Raw genomic sequence first — 21,057 nt, 5'->3', positions numbered from 1 at the left:
CGCAGGCTTATCAAGAATCCACAAAGTTGGGGAAATATTGGCTAATATAAATCATCACATTTGTGTGTGTGTGAGAATTTATCTGTGTGTGTGTAGGTTGTGTGAGGACACCGCATAATTTATGCTGCTGGATCGAGAGTGGAGACAGCCAGCCGGGGGATGCCGGGCTCAGAGAGAAGAAACATGCCAGGAATTTAAGAAGATGGCTCAGCAGCGGCTCCAGATGTAGGCAGAGCTGGAGGGGGCTGCAGAGCGTATAGAAAGAGGAGTATAGGGAGAGGAAAGAGGAGAGGGAGAAAGGGATGCCTTCTGGTAAGAGTGTAGCAGACAGACAGAGATGTAAGATGGAGGAGGGCAAACTGTAAGTGAGGTGCAGGAGGGAGGAAGAGGAGGAGGGTGCAGTAAAAAAGGCTACAGCAGGGGAGGAGAACAGAAAAGGAGGAGCAATGAAGGTAGGCACTGATGCAAAGCTGAGAGACTCATTGAAATTGCAGATTTTGGAGGCTTACAGTGGTTTAGGTAATCTATGGGCACATCTGAATATCTTTAGGCTGAATAAATCCAGGAAATACCATCCTTAAAGAAGAAAATTGAGCTTTTATTTCATCCTTAGGTCTTGCATCATGATGACTAAAAATTAGCATACAGGCGTGCTTCATATGTGTGTGCACATTTTTTAAAGATTATGTTGGTGTCCTTTGCCTTCATCACACAGAACTACAAGTGGAGAGTGAGCAACTTGGGAATAGAAAATGGAGACAACAGGAAAAAAAGCAGAGAGCTGGAGCTGAGGGCCGAGCCTCTGTATGGGATTTTCTTTTTTTTAATGCTCCATGTTTTATCTGGAAAGACAACACTGCTTTCTTCATGAATCTCTCATGCCACCACATGAACAGCATAGCAAGATAAACTAAAGAGGACAAGGGTTTGAGCTTTTATGTACAGACCTGAAAGCTCCTTATTTTCTCACCTCCATAATTTTCTCTTCTATGTCATGCTACCAGGGACAAGCATGGATACCGTAGGAGGCAAGAATTTTACTGACTCTAGCAATTACTCAGAAAAAGAAAGGAATGATCTTGTGAAAGCTAATTTTATAGAACCAAAATATAAAGTATTGTTTTCTTCTGGAGTGCAAGTCAATTATTTTGGTGGTATAGCATAGGAAGCATTTTATATAATTTGAATAACATAACCCAATTTGGGATGACAGGAGAGGCTGTCAAACCAACCAAAACACAGATGATTTATGACCTTTGTTCTCCTATCCCTGTGCCCTGCCATCTTCTCCATGTGTAAGTAAGCCATAACCTCTGCAAACAAGCTGCTCTGGCTCCACATGCCAAGCTGTCAGCAGAGACCTCTCTCAGTGCCGAGATCCAGTTTCTGTAAAAGCCATGAGGACGATGCATCAGTTAAATCGAACCAACACAAACGTGCAATACATCATTCTGATCCTATGGACAAACTGTAATCAATTCTACAATAAATACGTGATCACTGAAGCTGCATCACAGCCATCTTTCCCAAAGCCGACACTACTGACTGCGTGATGCACACTTTTTCATAAAAGGTCGATAACAGGCCGTTATAATAGAAACCCTATTTATCAGAGGACAGCATTCTGCAGCTGTACTTGCGCTCTAACTCTGGTTCATTTATCATGCAAAGCACTCGACTTCTCTGGAGCCCTCAGCCATATGGGAACATTGTGATGCACTTTGTTTCATAGACAGATGATAGTGGGTGAGGGAAGGAGGGAAGGAGGGAGGCAGAGGAAGGAAGAAGGAGGGGGAACAGTGCCGTCGATGACTTCCACTGGCTCTTTAAGCCCTGGAGAAGAACGGCGATTTGTGTCGCACTGAGAGGTGTTTGGCAAAGACACATGGAGGAAAAATACCTCCACACATCACGTTCTATAGAAATGACAGCAGAGAAGGAGCAGCCATCCACTCACTGCACAGCACTCCAAATGAATGAGAGCAAAGGTTAACAGAACACTGACGACAAGTACACGAGGATGATGCTGATTGAGTTGAGTTGAAAAGGCCCGTTTTGTAGAGACTATTCAAAGAGTCATACGTTCAAGGAAACAGGAACAGTACTGGTCAAAGTGAGCTGTTAGGTATCCATAATGTAGATCTAATGTCCTTTCACAGAGAGGAAGTGCATGTTGTTTTCTTTAAAGGATGTGTTTGTGGAGAGGGGGCTCAGAAGTGGTTAAAGAGTCAAGTACAAAACTAAAAGAAAATCAAAAACTTATCAGTAACGGAGCTGAAACGAGCCCCGACAATGACGAGCAGAAAAAGCAAGGAACTGCAATTCCTCCAAGGACCACATGAGGGTAAGGTCCAAACCCCAACCCTAATCATGGATTCTTTCCGATGGCCAGCAGGGGGTGATGCCACTGGTGGGAAACAAGACTTTAAACCGTGACAAATGTATTTATTATTTGAAGAAATTCAAGTCCAAACAGCAGTGTCCGGTCTCTGTCATGTCAGTATTTTCAAATGACGTCCATTTTTTGCCTAGGCTGAAAAACAAAATGCTATTCCATAATTTTGCATATTTCACATTTGCAATCAATTTTAACAACTTTTAATCAAGCAGAAGCTTTAAGACTGTAATAGTGAAAACCCTACAGGAAACTTTGTCATATCTCAGTGTACTGAGAACTAGCTACTTCATCATTCGACTAATAAATGCTACCACATTCGAACAGTAATGTTAGACCACCAAGAGGTGGTTTAGTACCAACAGACAGATGGTTGTGTGGATGGATAGATAGAATTCAGCGTGCGTATCCAACGTATGTCTTGGTCACTTCTGGCTTCAAGAATCCAACAAGGCTCCTCAAGATGGTCCACATAGTACAGACTGATGTATCAGTTGTCTTCTGCCTTATAGGTTTTTTATTTGGAAAATGTGCAAGACTTCATACTGTTCAACAGTCTTGCTCTTTGAGATTGTGAAGAGCAACAATGTGACCGACACTGCACACACACACACAAACAAACACACACACATAGATTCCACTCAAACAACCAGAGTCCACTCTGAATAAGAAATCGAACAAAATTTCTCAGTGAAGCCTGGTTTATATTTTAATGTTGACCCTAGCATACCATCTTTTACAAGGAATGTCAGGAAGGGGGTGTCTGTGGGAACAAAGTGCAGCAAATCAAGACATGTTGTAAATACGTGAAGCATGCTCAGTGGACCAGTCACAGGGCTTGTGGTCAGCGTAATTTCAGTGCATGGTTACATTTTGTAAGAGTTGCACATTGGGCTTTGTGTTAAGGCTTGTGTGTTGAAAAAGACCTATGCAGTCCTATAGGGTAGGGTACTCTGTCAATTTGGTACAGACCTCAACTCAAAACATGACTTTAAAGGAAACAAATAAACGTTGCTACCTGGAACATCCATCGCATTACCAATCTTGGTCAAACTCCTCCCTATGCAACTGTGACTGTGGTACACGACAGGACGAGTGTACTCACTTGTGTTTTGCCAAAAATCATCAAATGTGTCCTTACTGGCTATCGTTCATCTCCTTGTAATAGTCTTCATGGTGTATCCTCAGCTGTCCTTCAACTTCCCCTAACACAACAGGATCATAAACATTGACTATGTTTGATATTTAAGGTGTTAAATCAGTGCAGCCTCTGAGGAAAGTTTTACACAAAATCATCATCAGAGAGCATCAAAAGAGGTCTTCGCTGACTTTCCGAGACTGCAGTGGCTGCCTGGCTTCGGTACCAAAGTAAGGCTGTTGGTAAAATTTTGAGTGAACTGAAAGAAGTTTAAAAGTCTGAGCAGACTGCTCATTTGCAAAGAAAAATAATCGTACGTCATCTTTTCTTCTTCAAGAGGTGACACACTTATTTTTTAAGAAGAACAATCTAAACTCAGGAAACCATGTGAAGTACTTTCCAAATTAAAACACATTCCTCCTGACAAAATGTATTTTCAAGGAAAGAGGTTCTTTAGTTACTTCAAACTCTTTCCTTTCATCTCCAAACTCTCATTTTCTCATGTTCTCCACACATTGATTTCCATCAATGTGAAGCAAGAAATCCCTAACTGCTCAGCACCTGTAGGTCACATCTTAGATTCTCACCCTCTCTAACACACACACACACACACACACACACACACACACACACACACACACACACACACACACACACACACACACACACACACACACACACACACACACACACAATTCCAGCCTCTTTAGAGCAGGTAAAAGAGATACTCCTGACTTCACAACAAAAGCGATGAAGAAAATCTGTGGCTGGATCCAAAAAGACATGAAACAAGAAATGCACGACAATTCTGGCACCATACAGAGTGGGATAGTAACTTTATTTGTCAAAGTTGCAGACAAAATCTGCAGGACTACACACTTGAACATTGACACTAATCTATGGCCAAGCTCCAGGTGCCCAACCTTTATGAGCCACACTTCGGGCAGCACCAGAGTCTACAAAATGTCCCAAAGGTTTCAGGTTGGATTCGGGTTGGAGCCTTTTTATCAGCACTCAGTGAAAGTAGAAAAAATATACTTCTACAAGCCAGTTGCACAAACACCTCATCCCATTAGTGTTAGGGATGAGTTTGGGGTGGTCCAAACCCGACTGAAGTCACATCAAATAAGAATACAGCTTTTCTCAGCTCTGGTGACTCCAGCTAAAGTTTTTTGCCCTGTGAAGAATTCAACATTTACGAGTATCTCATAAATTTGGTAATGAGCGAAGCAATAGCTGGTAAAAAAAAAAAAACCCAACAACAAATGGCTACAGTTGTCTCTTTAAAATGTACCCCATCATTACTGGCTTTACACCATTGTTAGCAGACCACAAATTGGGCTGTCGAGCCTGCTTTTTTGTTGGTTGTCAGCAGGTGTTGATGACGGTCTCTTGTTAGCAGGTTTGTTTGTTGGTTCTAATTCATCATGGGATAGAGGGCTTACTTTCCTGGCTTAAAAAATAATCTGTATTTTTGTCCAAACAGTCCCAGAGCAGACTGGTTTAACTCCACAGCCCGCTCTGTGAAGTGTTTGTGAAGACGTCTGATTTTAAAGCTGTGTGAGCGGCTCCATTGAAGTAAGGAGGACATCGATTTTTTACGTTTCTATGAGACAGTATTTAAAACCAACGAACACTGAATGTTCAAGGTTGAACGCCCACATGTTGAAGGCTCATGCACAAGGTGTCATGGTGGACTGATCAAAAGGCAGCAGAGATAAAGAACCCAACATAGTGCCAATGTGATGGTAATTGCCTTACCTGTAGGTTTCTTTTCACAAGCATTCAGACGTCCAAGATCAGCTCTGTGAATGGATACGATCAGGGTTAGAGATTACAATCATTTATATCCAATCACATGTTGAAATCCACTAAATCAAGGAGGTCAAGTGATGTAGGAATCTGAGGGAGGTTTGGCTTTTTCCAAAGTAAAGGAAATAAATTTTGGGGTTGGGGTAGAAAGGCAAAAATGGTAATTGTTCTTCCTTAGATTGGAGAACTCTTGCAGCTCCTTGACTTTCAACCCACACACTCCTGATCACGTCCTGTTTGGTGGAAGCTCAATCAGTTTGCATCAGGGTCAACAACCATCACTTTTCATCAAATTCAACACAAAAGACATTGCTTTAAGTACCCGCGAGGGGATACTCTTCTATCAACTGATTCATTGGGTCAGGTAGTCAGGTTTATTATGCAGATATTAATTCATATTCATTATCAAGAGAGGAGAAGGAAGGTGACAGAAGCAGAAACACTTGAGCAGGATCCTTGTTTTTATGTTTTCTACTGATGTTTTTCTTTGGCTCACATCAAAGAGAAGCTTAACTGCTGCAGCACAGGACTCAGTCTAAAAATTAATAATGACAATACCCAAAGTTGGCTGTCCAACATTCAAAATCACAAACCTAAAGAATGACCCAACAGATAATTCACTCAAAACTTCGTAAAGTCAGGAGTTTATCTTGATTCAAGAGAGTCATTCCACGTCCTTTTGTACCTGCAGACTTTGCAGACTTGATGGTGTGTAGAGGAAAGAAAAGTGAAAGACAACATATTTTCTGGCTTTCTTCCCTATGTGCATCTCATGGTTTTAATGAGAGGGACCATGATGGCCTGGTTATGTGATAACATGTTTTATGCAGACTCTAGTTTCAAGGTTTACTCGCTAGTTTTAAGGTCAGATACATATCTCCAGTATTAAGGTACCTTTCTTTAGTCAAAAAAAGGGTTTTATCTATTTGTATGTATTTTGTAGCCTACAAAGCTACTTGAACAAACACAGCCATGAACTGACAAATATACAATGACTACTTCTACAACTAATAAAAAGACCCTGCAACAAATTATAGATGTGTGCTGTCAAACAACCACAACATGAGGAACTAGAGAAGAAACAGAAATGCAGGGACTGACTTGTACAGTACTGATGAGAAAACTGAAGTGGTTAACATCATGTCAGGGTTAGTGCTGAAGCTGCACCTGGTGCCTTCAGCTATTGCCGCCCATCTGGTTCTGTTCTTTGCAATGCTACAGGGAAGTTCTTCCAACAATCCCGCAAAGCGCTAAAAGCCTGCAGCAAGTTGCATCAAGTAAAAAAAAAAATGTTTCTGAGTTGTTTTATGTGCAGTTGGTTGCACCATGGAGGTAAGTTACACACCTGAAAGTAATTAGATTAACCCCTAATTCACACACAGCTTGAGCGCCATGCTACGCAGCGCTGCTGTTTTTGGGTGCATCTCTGGGCACCGCGTCGCGCAGGGCAGCGCCCAAAGCAGCTGGATACCCTGAGATCACAAGGTCACAGGAGAACCACATGTTCCTGTAGGAATCCCACCCATGACAACGTGGTAATTAATTTGTATATTCATCTCACCTGGTCCTTGCAAAACCTTAGCACCTTCAGTACGTCTTCTCTTCTCTGTTTGTGTCCTTACAAAAAGAATATATGTTGTGTCGTATGGAATTATAAAGTTTTTCACCTCCAGGATTAACTTTTCCTCATCCAAAATGTCAGATTCCCACTAGATTTGACCTGCTGATGTCTTCTGGCCATGTGCCAGTGACATAGTTCTGATAAACAAGGATGAGATTTACAACCAGGAGTCAGGGCATGGTGCTTTATTTTGAAATAACTGGACAACTCTGATCGTTTTCGTGTCTGATTTCCTGTTTGGGTTATGATCTGCTCTGCAGAGATTGATGCGTTTCTGCAGAGCACTCCTGCAAAACAGACATAACAGCAACGCACAGCAAGTTGGTGACCACGGCGCCAGCGGACTGCAGTGCATGCTATGCGACTGCAATGAGTGACTAGAGAGGTTTCTTAGTACGGCGTAGTGCGCATCATTGCGCTGCGCTGCGCTCACGCTGTGTGTGTCAATCAGGGGTTATAGTACAGCTATAAATGAATGTGCAAGGCAGTGTTTACCCCAGAGGGCACCAAGAGCAACCCACATCCAACAATTCCTCACAGAAGCTCATGTTCAAACCTTCCCTTTGTCTATCACATCTTTAATGTCTCCATATCAGGGCTCCTCAGCCAACGTTTGCCTCCTATATGTCCCTGGTTTTTCTCTTTCCACTTTTCTTTACTCTGTAGTTTGAATAAAATGGAGAATTTATGTCAATCCCAATGTGCTCCTGAAGTAAGTGACTCCTCCATTGTACTGGAGACTGAGCAACACTTCAAACCTTTCAACAACGATAATAGAAGCTAATCTATAAATCAGTGACCATAAAATTAAAGCAGATAGAATGAGGACAAGCCACAACAGCAACAGCAAATATTTTTAGCTGTGATGAAAAAAGCACTAAATCCATTATCTGGCTAAGTATAACAGGAAACAAACAGGCCTTTCAAGCCTTTTATCTTTTTTATATTATTGATCTTTGCTGACTTGAAGGGAGAAACTGAGTGGAGGTCATTGGCAGCCTGCTCCGTGCAGTGGCCTGTCCCTTTAAAGACAATGACCTGAGCAGCAGGGCAGCTTGGCTGGAGATGAGAAAGTAGTTATTTCCAGCACCCTCCTCATTTATTTGTGTACGTGTTTTAAGAGACCCAAAGCAGCAGGCTGGATGCCTGGGTGCCATGCTGATAAAGCAAGAAGGGGACTCGGTGCACTCTACCCAGGGCCCCTGAGTGATACAAGGGGCAGCATGGGGGGGCTCGAACAGGGATCAGGGCTCTAAGCCAGGCGGATACACTCGGGTGGATAACATGTCTTTAATGCTACTGATGGACTGCCCAACTGGCGCCCCGGCTGGCTGGCACCATGCCCAGCGTTCTTCCACTGGCTGAGCGTCTGTATTGCTTGGATGACTGTTGTGAGACAGACAGGGAAAGTCAGAGGTGACAGACAGACAGACAGACCACAGACAGACAGACAGAGATAACCACAAACACAGGACACACAGAGGCCACGGGCAAAGACAGATTAACAGATGGACAGAGTCCCTGACGGACGACTTGGTGGAATGTAGTTCATACAGGTCAACATAACTCCCCTGAGTTCATGCATGTATCAAAGAAAGAGGAGCGCGCTGAAATTTAACAACCTAAGACATGAATTTTAGATCAAATTTAGGTTCAGGATTTTTTTTTTTTTTCACATTTTCTACTCATATGTTGAACAGCCTGTTACACATAGATGCAAATGCAGTCAGCTCGCAAAATGGATAATAAAACACTGCCAGCTCACTACTCCCACACTATGCAAGTCATGTCCTCATCATTGTCAAAGTTTAGTTGCTTTTGGAGGTCATCACTGGTTAAGGGTTTTAGTCACTGGAGATCTGGAGGTTAAGACTGAAACAAGTTAAGCTGACGTTAGCAGCTGCTCAGCTCTCAGTCTCTGAGACCACACTAAGAGGCAGGGCAAAGGCAAAGATGATACAGCTTATAAAGTTAAAGCTGCTCTGCCAGCAATTTTGAAGCCTCAGATCAAATGGTTCCTTGTTCTAGAAAGCAGAAGTCTTCTGCAGGTAACTGAGCTACCCATAGAAACTTTGTGCACAGAGACACTAACCCCAGGCTCACACTGAATCCGGTGCGGGTCCGGTGCGGCTTTTGCATGTAATCCGTATCATTAAAATCACTGTTGTAGGCTCACATTAACCCCGCACGGTGCGAGTCCGGTTGCGGGAGCCGTACGGCACTACGGAAAGAATCTGCAAGAAGTCCATCGTTTCCGGACGCCGGAGAGGGTCTGTGTTCATACAATGAAATATGACGAGCTATACAGGAAGTGAATTGCCGGGTGGCGTGAAGATCTGTTATTTTTTTAAATAAAATCAGTGAACAAACAAGTGTAACTTGACTCTTCTTTGACAGCACAGTCGCGCTAAAAGTAAATGTAAACATTACATCACACCCGGTGACACGAAGTCGCATTTTGACAACAAGGGACGACGAGAGACTCATCCTTGAAGTGGAAAGTCATCCCATTTTATATGACACATCCCATAATATTATAAGGATAATTCAAGAAAAGAAAAAAGTAACGTTATTAAAAATAATAAACATTGGAGGAATAAAGCTCTCGCAAGTCCAGACAAGAACGTGAACCCACGTGAGCTTCTACTCTCGCGAGTGCCCTTTCCGTACCCAGCACCGGAGCCAGCCGCAGCCTCAATCTGGAGCTGATGTGAGTGGCAGCTTGCGGAAAATCCGCACGGTATCTGGACTGCAACCGTTCTGGAGCCAATATGAGCTCAGCGTAAAGCAGTTCCACCCTGAAATCACAGCTAACCTGATAAGTAGTAGCTCAGTTTGCAGCCCCTCATCACGTCCTGACTGCTAAGGAGATCCAGCGAAAAACAATTGCAGTGTTTTAAAGGTTTAATCACCCCATCGTGTTATCTAAGACCTTGTTTGGATATGCAATCCCCATGCAGGGACCTTGTGAAGTTTGAGCTCTGAAAGACTGCAGCCTTAGAACAGGGCCAACAGCTCAGCAGGTCAAAATTTAACATTTCTCGATGCCAGGATATTCATAAAAGTAGCCACATTATCTGTCCAATATTGATTCATACTGATTTGAATGGCAGAAAATCACTCAAGGCTAAAATCATGACCTCTTGTTACCCCCATAAAAATCTTAAAAAAGCATCACAAGAAGCCAGGATGGCGAAATACTGCTCCACTGTGAGCACCTTCTCTATTAATGTCAACCTTCAACATGTCCTGATACTGAAGCTGAATTTTCTTCAGCCTTTCTGTGTTTCCTTGCAGTATATCCATCTTTTTGTTAGCATTTCATCACCATGGTGAAGAACCCACTATTTATTTTCCTGATATCACTTTCAGATCCTCAAACAGTCCGTCTGAGGAGCCTGGCTTTCTGCAGAGTTACTCTCTTTCTCTTCTGGCAGGTTTGAGCTGAATGTGTTCACTCAGCCTTGAGCTGAGCTCTGAAATAACAGAAGCAGAGAAAATTGGAGAAAAAATGCAGATTAAATTAAAAGTGAACCAGGAACTTTTACTGCAGTTAGGCAGACAGTCCAGCAGTGATAGCAGAGCTTCATGGTCCAGTACCTCTTCTCTATGAGAGCAGGCTGGTGTCTGCAGTTACAGAGGTCAAAGCCAGCATTAGTCTCACTAAGTTCAATTTTAGAGATACAGTTTGCTCGTCCTCAGACAGGTTCAATGCTCAGGTATGGAGATAAAAAGAGTCCTGAGTAGAAACCTTTCTTTGCTGTCCATCTTGTGCGTTACTCTGTCATTCAATAGTCTCTTACCACTTAAAAAAAAAAAACATTATTTGAAACATTTCAAACTTTCAAACTGTAACACCCATACTCACCAGTGAGCTATAAAACAGAGAAGAGAAAGGAAGATAATGGTGGGGTTTACTTGGTGGTAAAAACATGACACCTGAAGTTCTGAAAAGTAAAAAAAAAATGTATCTTGAGTTTTCAGGAGCTCTGTCGATTAGAAATGCTGATTTCAAAGGGTTAATACTAAGGGTGTCCTGATTCTGAATACTGACATTTTGTAATTTAATGGTGATCAACATTTTAGCCGTTTTTCCCAGCTGATCATTGAAGTTAGCAAAAATTGCCCTTGAACACTAATGTGTCAGAATCTGTGCCCCCAGCCCAGTAAAGCTGATGATAAGCAATAAAACAAGGTGTGATACTTTGATGTGGAACAGCAGCCACATTTAGCTTTATTACAAACAATAAAACATCTGCTGTACAGGTTTCTACGGTAACTCTCCGGGGACACACAGTTCAAAAAGCAGAAAACAAACACGGGACAGTCTGTTAGCTTAGCATTAGCGATTCTGTGGCTCAAATCTCAGCAGTGTGAAAATATATCAAATGCATTCACGCAGTCCAACAGCCACACATGAATACGTTTATGAACTAAGTTCCTTCCTCACAAGGCGTTTGATACGAGCAAAACATCCTCAAACAAATTCAGCCCAGTTCACCAAAAGGAAAGACTGCACCTCTGTTTCTGGACTTTAAAAGAATGGACAAATATCCATTGAAAGGGGAAAAACATGAAATGGTCACGTTAGTATCTAATATTTACATTTTTGGTCTGGCACTGCCTCAAAACAGTTGCGTTCAGGGAAGCCTCCGATTTTAGCAAACTGTATTGCATGCACACAAGTTCAGGAGGCGTCATACAGGACTGCTGAACTAAATTAAGTTCAATGAAAAACCTCAAAACATATTTAGCGATTAATTTCTAACTTTTCATTGTTGTTAAAAACACAAAGCAAAACAAAAAGTGTGCAGCTTCCTCTTTACCCTTTTAGCAAAGTTTATCCCTGCAAACCCAAGTATCTGGTTGACACTCGGTATCAGTGGATGCTCAACACAAAATACATTCATTAGCCCTAATAATAAAACTGAGACGATCTGTTATTCTGTATTAATTGGTTGGGTGATTTGTCTGTTAATGATCTTTAACTGTATTTAGATAAAGGTTGGATTATCTGCCTGGAAAACAACTGAAAACCAAACAAATGGATTCTTCTTCTGTGGTGTAGGTGAAGGTTTCCTCGATATGCAGGGCCGCTCTCCAACGGCTCATTTCCCCCCCTGGAGTCTAAACAGAGCTTGTTTGGGAGATGTGAATGGATCCAATGTGATGATACCTGCTGCCATTAATACCCGGACACAGCTTCATTTGAAATTATTTACTTTTGAGCCACAGATCAGCAGGAAGCTTTATTTAAAATGAGACAGATAAATAGACTGTGTACAGTGAGCTCTAACAGGACCCTCTGTTTATGTTTGGAGTGCTCTTAAGGAAATCAAGCTGTGTTTAGATTGTCGGACATTTCGACGGCTGCGGGTTATTTAATAAATAAACAGCCAAGGCTCAAGGTCTAAGACTCTGTTATGTGTTTGGTTCAACATCATTTGAGTGGTCTGGTCAAGCATTTACTATATATTATTCTAAACCCTCATCTTGAGAGTCCGCTTACTTGATAGAAACACGAGCTGGGTCTGCACTATTTGTGTTGAAGTGCAGAGAGTCTGAGCTGGATTCAGCCCGACCCACAGACAGAGTCTAACACAACAACAGTGACGGGCTGAGTGATTCACTGAGCTCATGATGCCTTTTTCTGCTAACATTATTTTAATTTTGATGCATGAATAAATAAACTGTTACTTGATCTCCCTCACACAAAAACTACCATGAGCAAGTTTCTCAAATGGAGTATTTATTTAACAAACTCCACAACCAGGGGCAGAGAGAAATCACAGAGGGACCAGCTGACATCACTGTCTCTCTACTCTGCTCTCAGCCTGTCTGCAACAAACATAAATATAATGTGTGTCCTGTTACTGGATGCTAAAAGATGGTTGTGACAAAGGGCGGGGCAAACACAGCAGACAGGAAGATGTGCAACTTCAACTGCAGTGCCCTCCCACATGTGACTTATAAGTTTATTGGCGTGAAACCACTGCAAAACAATCCATAAATATGATATTTTTCATTTTACCCACTTTATTTACCTTACTGCGGCACCCTTTCTTTATCATATCTCTATGCTGATCCACCAGTGCTGCTCAGTTCCTCTCAGTTCTTCTTTTGTTGGCTACAGCTTTGTAAAATCAAACATTAAAAAAACAGCTGGATTGTTTTAAATCGTGTGATTTGAAAAGAATTGATAGTTGGATAACCTGTCTAGTTCTGCCAGGTCTTGCATTGAAAGGTTTTGTGCAGGTTGCAGAACATTCCACCTAGACACGAATTATCATTTTGAAGTCTCAAACACAAACAAAGCTAAGTTCAGATGAAGCCACCTGCAGCATTTTCAAACACCTCTGAGCGATTGTTTTAGCCATCTATTGTTTTGGGGTTGAAGTGATGTAGAAGAGACAAATATAGAGATAAAGTCCAGTTTGGGAGTAGCAGTCAGGTGTGATGGACAAGTGAAAATATACAGACTTCTTCCAGAACACCTGAGTCAAATCCAACATCACTATGATTTTTATGAAGATAAAAAAGTAGTTTTCACATCTGAACCATGTGCAACCTTCAGCATCTGTAACAGAGCCTGTAAGGGGCAAGTCTCCTGCGTCATTCTCTACAAACAGCTGAATGAGGAGTAACTGCAGCAACACTTTTCGCAACACATGCTAACCAAGTCTGTCAGGTTTTCAAAACATCAATATTTTTTTTATTCTGCATGATTTAAACAGTTTTTTTTTAATTATTATTATTTTTTATGTCAGATGAAATCTAAAAGATCCAAAAGCTTTGGGGTCAAACAGACTCAGAGTCTCATTTTAAATCCAAAGTGTGCAAGAGAGAGAGAGAGAGAGAGATGACCAGATATACCCAGGATAGCGAACAGGGTAATGTGAAGGTGTTTAATGGTGGTTAGATCCCTAAAAGCGTATAAAAATGCATTCACATGTTAAATCCAAGCACAAGAGAGCCAGGTGTTGTGTTTTTGCTGCTGAAGTTGTGTTTTCTACCAGACTGCTGTGTGTCTCATTGCTCTGCTCTCTGTCACAACCACTACACACCTCACTCTCCTCACTCACAGGTCTGCAAATATCCAAATACATCTGATTTAATAAAAAACAACAATTTTTTTATTGATGTGCTTTTAAGCTGAGTATGTTTTAATACTTGAAATGCTGCTTTTATTTTATTTTAACTTTTATTCTCAGGCAGGTGTCACAGGAAGGATCTTTGTTTTTATTTTTCTGATGTTTTACCTCCTTCTTTCCCGTTATGGTTTTTCAGCTCTTTATGTATCTTTTATGTCTTCTGTTAATTTTGTGGTTTTTATTCTTGTCCTCGCATTTCTATTTTATCTCTCTTTTATTGTTTTTTTTTTGTAAAACACTTTGTAGCCCTGTTTTAAAAAAGAGCTACAAAAATAAAGTTTATTATAATGATTTTTGTCGCATCTCACAAAGATGCTCACTTGGTTATTATGCACAAATAAACACAGAACAGGGAAGAAACACAGTGAATATCACCTGGTTCTGACCTGCAGACTAGCTGTGGGCTGGACACGGCTGCACAGAGATCCAATGTCAAAGATTAGAAAACAGACAGAGAGCATGCTCAATGAAGACACCACCGCACACTTCTCGATTATAATTGATCATTCTAAAGAAATTGATAATGCATGAGGTTTTGCACAGGTTGCACAGGAAGTATCAATAATGCTTCAATTTTAGGGAAAATCTTTTTTATTCTGTGTTTCATCACTGTTAACTGTGTGATACATGTTGGTTAGTGTTTGGTCATCGATTCTGCACCAGCACTGTTACAATTAAATTTAAACAAATGAAACTTTGTACTACATGCTCACACTGCTGACAGGTTTCCCGTATCGTAAGCTATGTATTTGAAGGCTCTTGTGTTTATGAGAAGACGTTGTTCAGCACCTATTGTTGATATTGTTACTGCCACAAGGTCACGGCGTGTACCCGCCAGGCCCGATGGGCCCTGTCGGCTGGTCGGTTGGGACAGCTGAGAAGTGGCCCCAGAGCTGTGGGAGTGGCCCCGGCCCAGATGGCTGTCCTATACAGTCCAGGGATTCAATACCTTTCTTTTCCCCCTCACAGACCAGATGGAGACCATTACAGTGGCCTGAAAGACCTGAGAGAGCCGGAGCGAGAGAAACTGAGAGAGAGGTGGGGTAGGTGGTGATGGTGCTGTTGGGTGTGCGTGCGTGCGTGTGTGTGTGTGTGTGTGTGTGTGTGTGTGTGTGTGTGTGTGTGTGTGTGTCTCGCCTTTCCAAAATCTCTAATTACCACAATTGTTGAAATCTTTTCAGTCTGCTTTTTTCTTGCTTTTCTGATACAAAAAGCTCCCTCTCAACATGCACTGCAAGCCCTCCTGAGGATTCCTATAAGAGAGCAGACTGTTTCACACAAGACAGAGAGACGGAGAGAAAGAGGGAGAAAAGAGGAGAAACGCCGGGAAGGGAAGCAGAGAGGAGGAAAAAAAGCACTTTAAAGATATGCAAATCCAACTGTCTGGGGTGAGGAGCATTAACCAGCGTTAGCAGGATAGCTGCCTCTATTTTTAGTGTTCGTATGTGTGTGTAAGTGCACGCTGGTGTGTGTGTTTCTCTCTGCCGAGGTGTGTGATGACTTCCTTAAGCCCAGGCTTTCATGTTCTAGTGAGACAGTCTGGGCGTCGAGATATGTCGGCAGAAATATTCCTCCTAATTGAGACACTTCACAAATGAAGCTGTCAAGCCGGAGCTTCAAACAGAATGCACAACAGCAGTTGAAAGAGAATTTCTAGGACAGCAGTGAAGGAGTTTCTGTTTTTTTTTCTGCTTTTTTTCTAAACAACTACAGTGCATTAAATGATTACGGGCTGGTTTCGGGACAATCATCAGTGCTGCCAAGGCTTAAAAAAAAAAAAAAGTCAAAAATAGCAGGCGCCCAATCACGTCTTCAAGTAAAAATAAAAGAAGTCAAGGGGAGGGGTGTGTTTAACCGGTTTATTTTGTACACATGGTTTCAGCATTACCTCGGGCTGGTGTCAGAGACATCTAATGTAGAGAGACTTTCTGGTGATGTAATGAAACGTCTGGCAGCCATGTTGGCCTGTCTCTGTACCTTCAGCAGAAGGCTTGTTTCCAAATGTATGACACAGCCTTGACTGCAATCAGAGACCCAGAAAATCAAAATTTCAGGTCCACATCAACCTTTTGATTCTCCTAATACAGGCTCCAGTGAAAAACTGATTATAATTAAAGGTAATTTTGGCAGTTTGGGAGTCTTAACTGTTAATATAGAATGGTAATCTTACCTAAGCAGCGACAAAAAGGAAAGTTCAGATTCTCGATGAAGAAACTTTGATTTTACCCTCTCCCCTTCACCCCTTTTTGGTTGTTCTCAGAGGGAAGCTCAAAACCATTTAAAAAATTGGTCAAATACAGATCATGGTACTTCAGTTTTTGTGTAACAATCAAAAACACCAGCTTAGAGCTTCTCTTTAATCACATCAACATCTCCTCTGGGATAAAAAAAAAAGAGAACCTTGAAAACCACAGACAAAACACCAGCCCCCATTCAGAAATTTAAAGTCCTGGTACTTACTTTTTAAAGTTTGTCCATTGTTCACAAGTTCATGAAAGTTTGCTCCTCTCTGCCCCGCCACAGTTACAGAAACATCTATATTAAACACTACTGGCAAGGGCTCTGGTTTAATAAATCACAGCTTCACGTGTTTTGTCTCTAACGTTAACACATAAGCACAAGGTCGACCACCCTTTAAACGGTCCAGTCCTGCTGTTAGCACCGGTGATAGTTGTGTCTACTGCCATTAAATCTGATGCTTTTTTTGGGCATTAACCTGGCTTATACACACAACTTATCAATTTCTTTTACCATAAGTACCAACAGTCCCTTTTCATCACTAATGGTAGGGCAGGGCGTGCATACAGGCCCTGGTTGCTACCAGATTGCCAGGGGGTGCCGTTTAGCTGTCTCATTACTGAAGACACTGTAACCTAAACAATAAAGCTTCGAGAAATGAGCTCAGCATATTTGATAGCATTTGAAAGTACTCTGCTGTTTGGATAATGTTAGGTGTAAAGATGCCTCTAAGGCCTGGTCATGGTATCTAATGCCACCAAAACTGCTATGAGAGGAAGAGCTTATCAGACCTTTCTCCTTTGGAATTGTCTTCCCCTCTTCTCTTGGTCTATCTGCCAGATACCCTATTTACTACATAGCAGACCTAAAACTTCCCGTTTGGGTAAAACTTATAGTTGAGACTACTTAAGTCTGGAACCCACTCAGACTTATATGGCTGTGGGCTTAGACTGCTGGGTCCTGATACCTTGAAAGCCTTGTGATTGTTTTTCCTTCATCTCCTTGTAATAATTGGTATATAATTAACAGCGATATGTATCAGCTCTAATTTAACTTCTAATAAGCTTCTGATTTATGATTGTGGAAAAGAAAGCAGACAAGAGGTTCTGAAAAGAGATGTTCTGACTATGGACCCCACAATGGAGTTGGCCACTACCAGAGTAGTATTAGTAGTATTAGAAGCCTGCTCAAGGTACCTAACGTCACCAAAAGTACTGCAGGAGGTAGACCCTGATCAGGGCTTTCTCCTTTAAAATCATCTTCCAGGCCTAAAACTTTTATTTTCTTAAAGCCTGTAGCAAGGACTGGCTCAAGCTTGGACCAGCTCTGTTTCAGGCTGCAACAGGCTTAGACTGCCAGGGGATGCATATCATTTGGCTTACAAACTTTTAACATCACCATTGTTATCGCTGTGAAGATGCTAATGTTGCTCTTACTAAGGATAGCAAAAAAGTTTTTAAACAATATTACTGGTACTATAACCATGAATCTCTATGTTTTCCGTTATTAACCTATCTACATCTTCCTCTGTTCTCTTTTCCAAGTCCAACACAGTCCCATCAGATGTCTGTTCAGCATGAGTCTGGTTCTGCCAAAGGGTTTTGTCTGTTAAAGCTTTTTTATTACTTCTCAGAGGTTGTAGAGTGGATTGGGTGGATAATTGGTAAGTTTTTAAAACAGTTACAGAGTAAGTGAATGGCACTGATGAAACAAAGATTAATGGATATTATTATTTCTGGTACAAAACTGCTGAGTTAGTAGATATTGTAGAATATCCCCTACCATTATATTGGGGGGGGGTTGCAATGGTGGAGCCCGCCCCCCTGAGGGTCGAGGTACTTTTATTTTCCAGCGCCACATCACATAAGAGGTGATTCAAAGTTACCTTTTTAATTTAACAGACTAAATAGCCTGATGTTATCTATCTAACTTACATGACGGAATATCATTTGTACATCATCGCATTCACTTTTCTCCCTTTGCTCTGTTTCACTCTGTTGGCGAAGTTCCACTCCAACGCGTTCACAGACACACAAACACATGCATGCATTTACATACATAGACAGGCACAATCCGTATAGCACATAGCGTGCTGAGAAACCACCACAAGAACCTGCACCTTCTCTGAAAAAGATGCAACACCACCACCGATGTTGCCTCCCCCAGGGCTGTAAAGCTAGGGAAAACACTGTATTCTGTCTACTCCCCAAGTCCAAAGCCCAAGCCCCAACCTCAATCACACTGATGACTTAAAATATCTTTATGTCAGAAGACCACAAGTGGTTAAATTTCTCCTGTAACAATGCATGGTTCATTCTCCCAGCACATTGCTTTAATAAAGTTATTATTGAACATATTGAACACAGATGATGGTCAGAGTCAAACATCTTTCTAACATGCTTCTTAAATGAGAAACTTGCAAATGTTCACATGATTTGATCCATCTGGCTTCCTGTATTTCATTAGGTTTCCCTGACACAGTTTGCGGTATCATACTTAGCCTCAGTTTGGAAACATCTGACCTCACTACTGTGATGTGTTTTTATGCCCCTGTGCTGCAGAAAGCGACGGCCTGCAGGCACAGTGTTTTTGGGCTGTCCTTGAGTTTTCACATTCTCCTGAATGAAAACTTTCCAGGAGGGAATTTCTTTTAAAGAAGAACAAATTTTGGTCAGCTGGTAGTCAAGGACAAACTTCTTGAACGGTTTTCTTTTCACTGCTTTGTCCTTGTAGGTTAACAGAAAGAAATTAGCCCATCAAGTGTGTTAATATCACTTTAGTGTTGAAAACATTTACAACCTGGGTCAAATTTCCTAAAAGTCTTCATACATGGAAAAACTGGAGGAAGATTTGGGCTTTAAAATCTTCTTAGCAAATTGAATGAGGCAAGAGCAAGGCAGTACCCGTAGATTATTTCTATTCCATCCTCGACTGAATATAGGACAGTTGAATAAATGGGCTTGGATCAGAGAGGAGCTATTGTTCTCCATTATTGTTATTGTGGGTTTGAGGACTGGATAAGTTATCCAGCCGGGGTCATGGGTTTCAAATGGGTGTAGCTGAAGGGCCACCATCCAAATATGACATTTAGCAGCTCTCTAATATGTATTCAGTTGCTTTGAGATCCTTGCTTGGAGTTGCTTTGACTGATAGATATGCATCGACTTGGAGGCCCCTGCAGCTCGAAAAGTTTTGGTCCTAGTTTTTTTTTTTTTATTCATTACATCCTGTGGGAGTTAAATTGAGTATCTGAGAGGGGTCACTCATTGTTTTGCAGGTTTTCATTATCAGGTGAAATAAATGTGTATCTGCGTGAAGAACTAATCACCTTAAACCGCAAATAATCAAAAGTGAGGGAACCCCAACCTCTAAAATGAGCTCCCAGACAGAAGCTCGACTTCATTAGAAGCTTCTCTAGTGTTAATTGTGTTTGCTGCATACCAAATAATCTATATTTCAGATTAAAACTACAGAACCTGTACATGGGGGGTCTGTTTTGGTACAAGATGTGCTCTAGTTTCCAATCTGCTTTGGCATGTGCAAGAAAACAGTGTGGAGAGCAAAAGCAGGTGAAACACACATCCACAAGCTTCTGGACCTCCCTCTTTGTCTTTATAAAACAGGTATCATCATAAAAGTGAAGCTGTTTGAAATCTAAAATTTCAGCTTGACACAAATCTGCACAAAAGCCCATCAGCGTTTGGATTCCCTGACTCCCCTGAATGCATCAGAAATGATCGATCTGACCTCAGATCAACAAACAAACACTTTAAAAGTTGTTTTCTTCTTCTCTCGAGGACAGACCTGTCAAGGCTTGACTTTTTATCATGATTCTTTTGTTGTTATTTAGGCACACCTGTTAGACTTGTTCATTGTGAGCAAATCACAATAAGACCGGTTTGTTTTCGAGGTTACAGGTGAAGAAAGAGAGAGTGAAGTCTCTGGTGAACTTGAAACAGAGGAACAGGTTGAGAGCTTATTGTTGTTTTTTCTGTTGTTTCCAAAAAAACCTTTAAGTAATTTCAAACCAAACTAACAAAATTATTTGCCTACAAGGTGTGAATATGTAACTAATGATGCTCAGCGTGTCATCTTCACACTAAGTTTGGCATTTAAAGCCATATAGGAGGAAATAACAACTTTTAAACTTTGTGTCCCTAACAAAGGACGCACCAATCTTTCTTACAAGGTGTCCACTTCTGGACACTTTCCCTCCAATCCAAGCGTCAGAACCCTGGGTCTGTTTGGAAAGTGGATCAGTAAAACAATATGAGAGTCTCTGCTCTGAAACTTTCATCATGAACTTTACTGTGTTTGTCGGAGCACTCTTTGTTTAGACAAGACGAGCCGAGCCCAGAGAACAGCAGGCTACTGAGGGCCTGCCGCAGAGTGTGATACCAGCAGTGGCGGATAGCATATGGCACCGGGAACAAGATACAACACAAACAAACACAAGACACAGGGATGGGCAGCTCAAACGATGGGATTACATAGGCTGGGTGCTGTACAGGGAGTGTGTGAGCCTCCTCTTGTGTGTGTACATGTGTGTGTGTGTGTGTGTGTGTGTGTGTGTGTGTGTGTGTGTGTGTGTGTGTGTGTGTGTGTGTGTGTAGTGGTTGGTGTGTGTCTGGCTTCTGATTGTGTTTTTTTATCATTTCAAAAGACAGTTTTAAAATCAGTATATGATGACAGAGAATCCAGA

The 21,057-nt window shown here is 41.6% G+C and overlaps 1 long non-coding RNA gene across 1 annotated transcript in view; it reads right to left on the bottom strand.

The window, feature by feature from the left end:
* LOC141797654 (uncharacterized) overlaps window positions 1–21,057 on the bottom strand; it is a 147,902-nt gene that overhangs the window by 49,314 nt on the left and 77,531 nt on the right. The window contains exon 6 of the long non-coding RNA XR_012599098.1: window positions 5,295–5,338. This is a non-coding gene — a long non-coding RNA (uncharacterized LOC141797654). The remainder of the gene's footprint in view (window positions 1–5,294; window positions 5,339–21,057) is intronic.

The sequence above is a fragment of the Halichoeres trimaculatus genome, unplaced genomic scaffold (genome assembly GCF_033239565.1).
Source record: "Halichoeres trimaculatus isolate MK-OKI-2021-1 unplaced genomic scaffold, fHalTri1.1 fHalTri1_scaffold_9, whole genome shotgun sequence".
Lineage (NCBI taxonomy): Eukaryota > Metazoa > Chordata > Actinopteri > Labriformes > Labridae > Halichoeres > Halichoeres trimaculatus.
The sequence above is the reverse complement of the archived record's forward strand: the minus strand, read 5'-3'. Positions and strand labels throughout refer to the sequence as shown.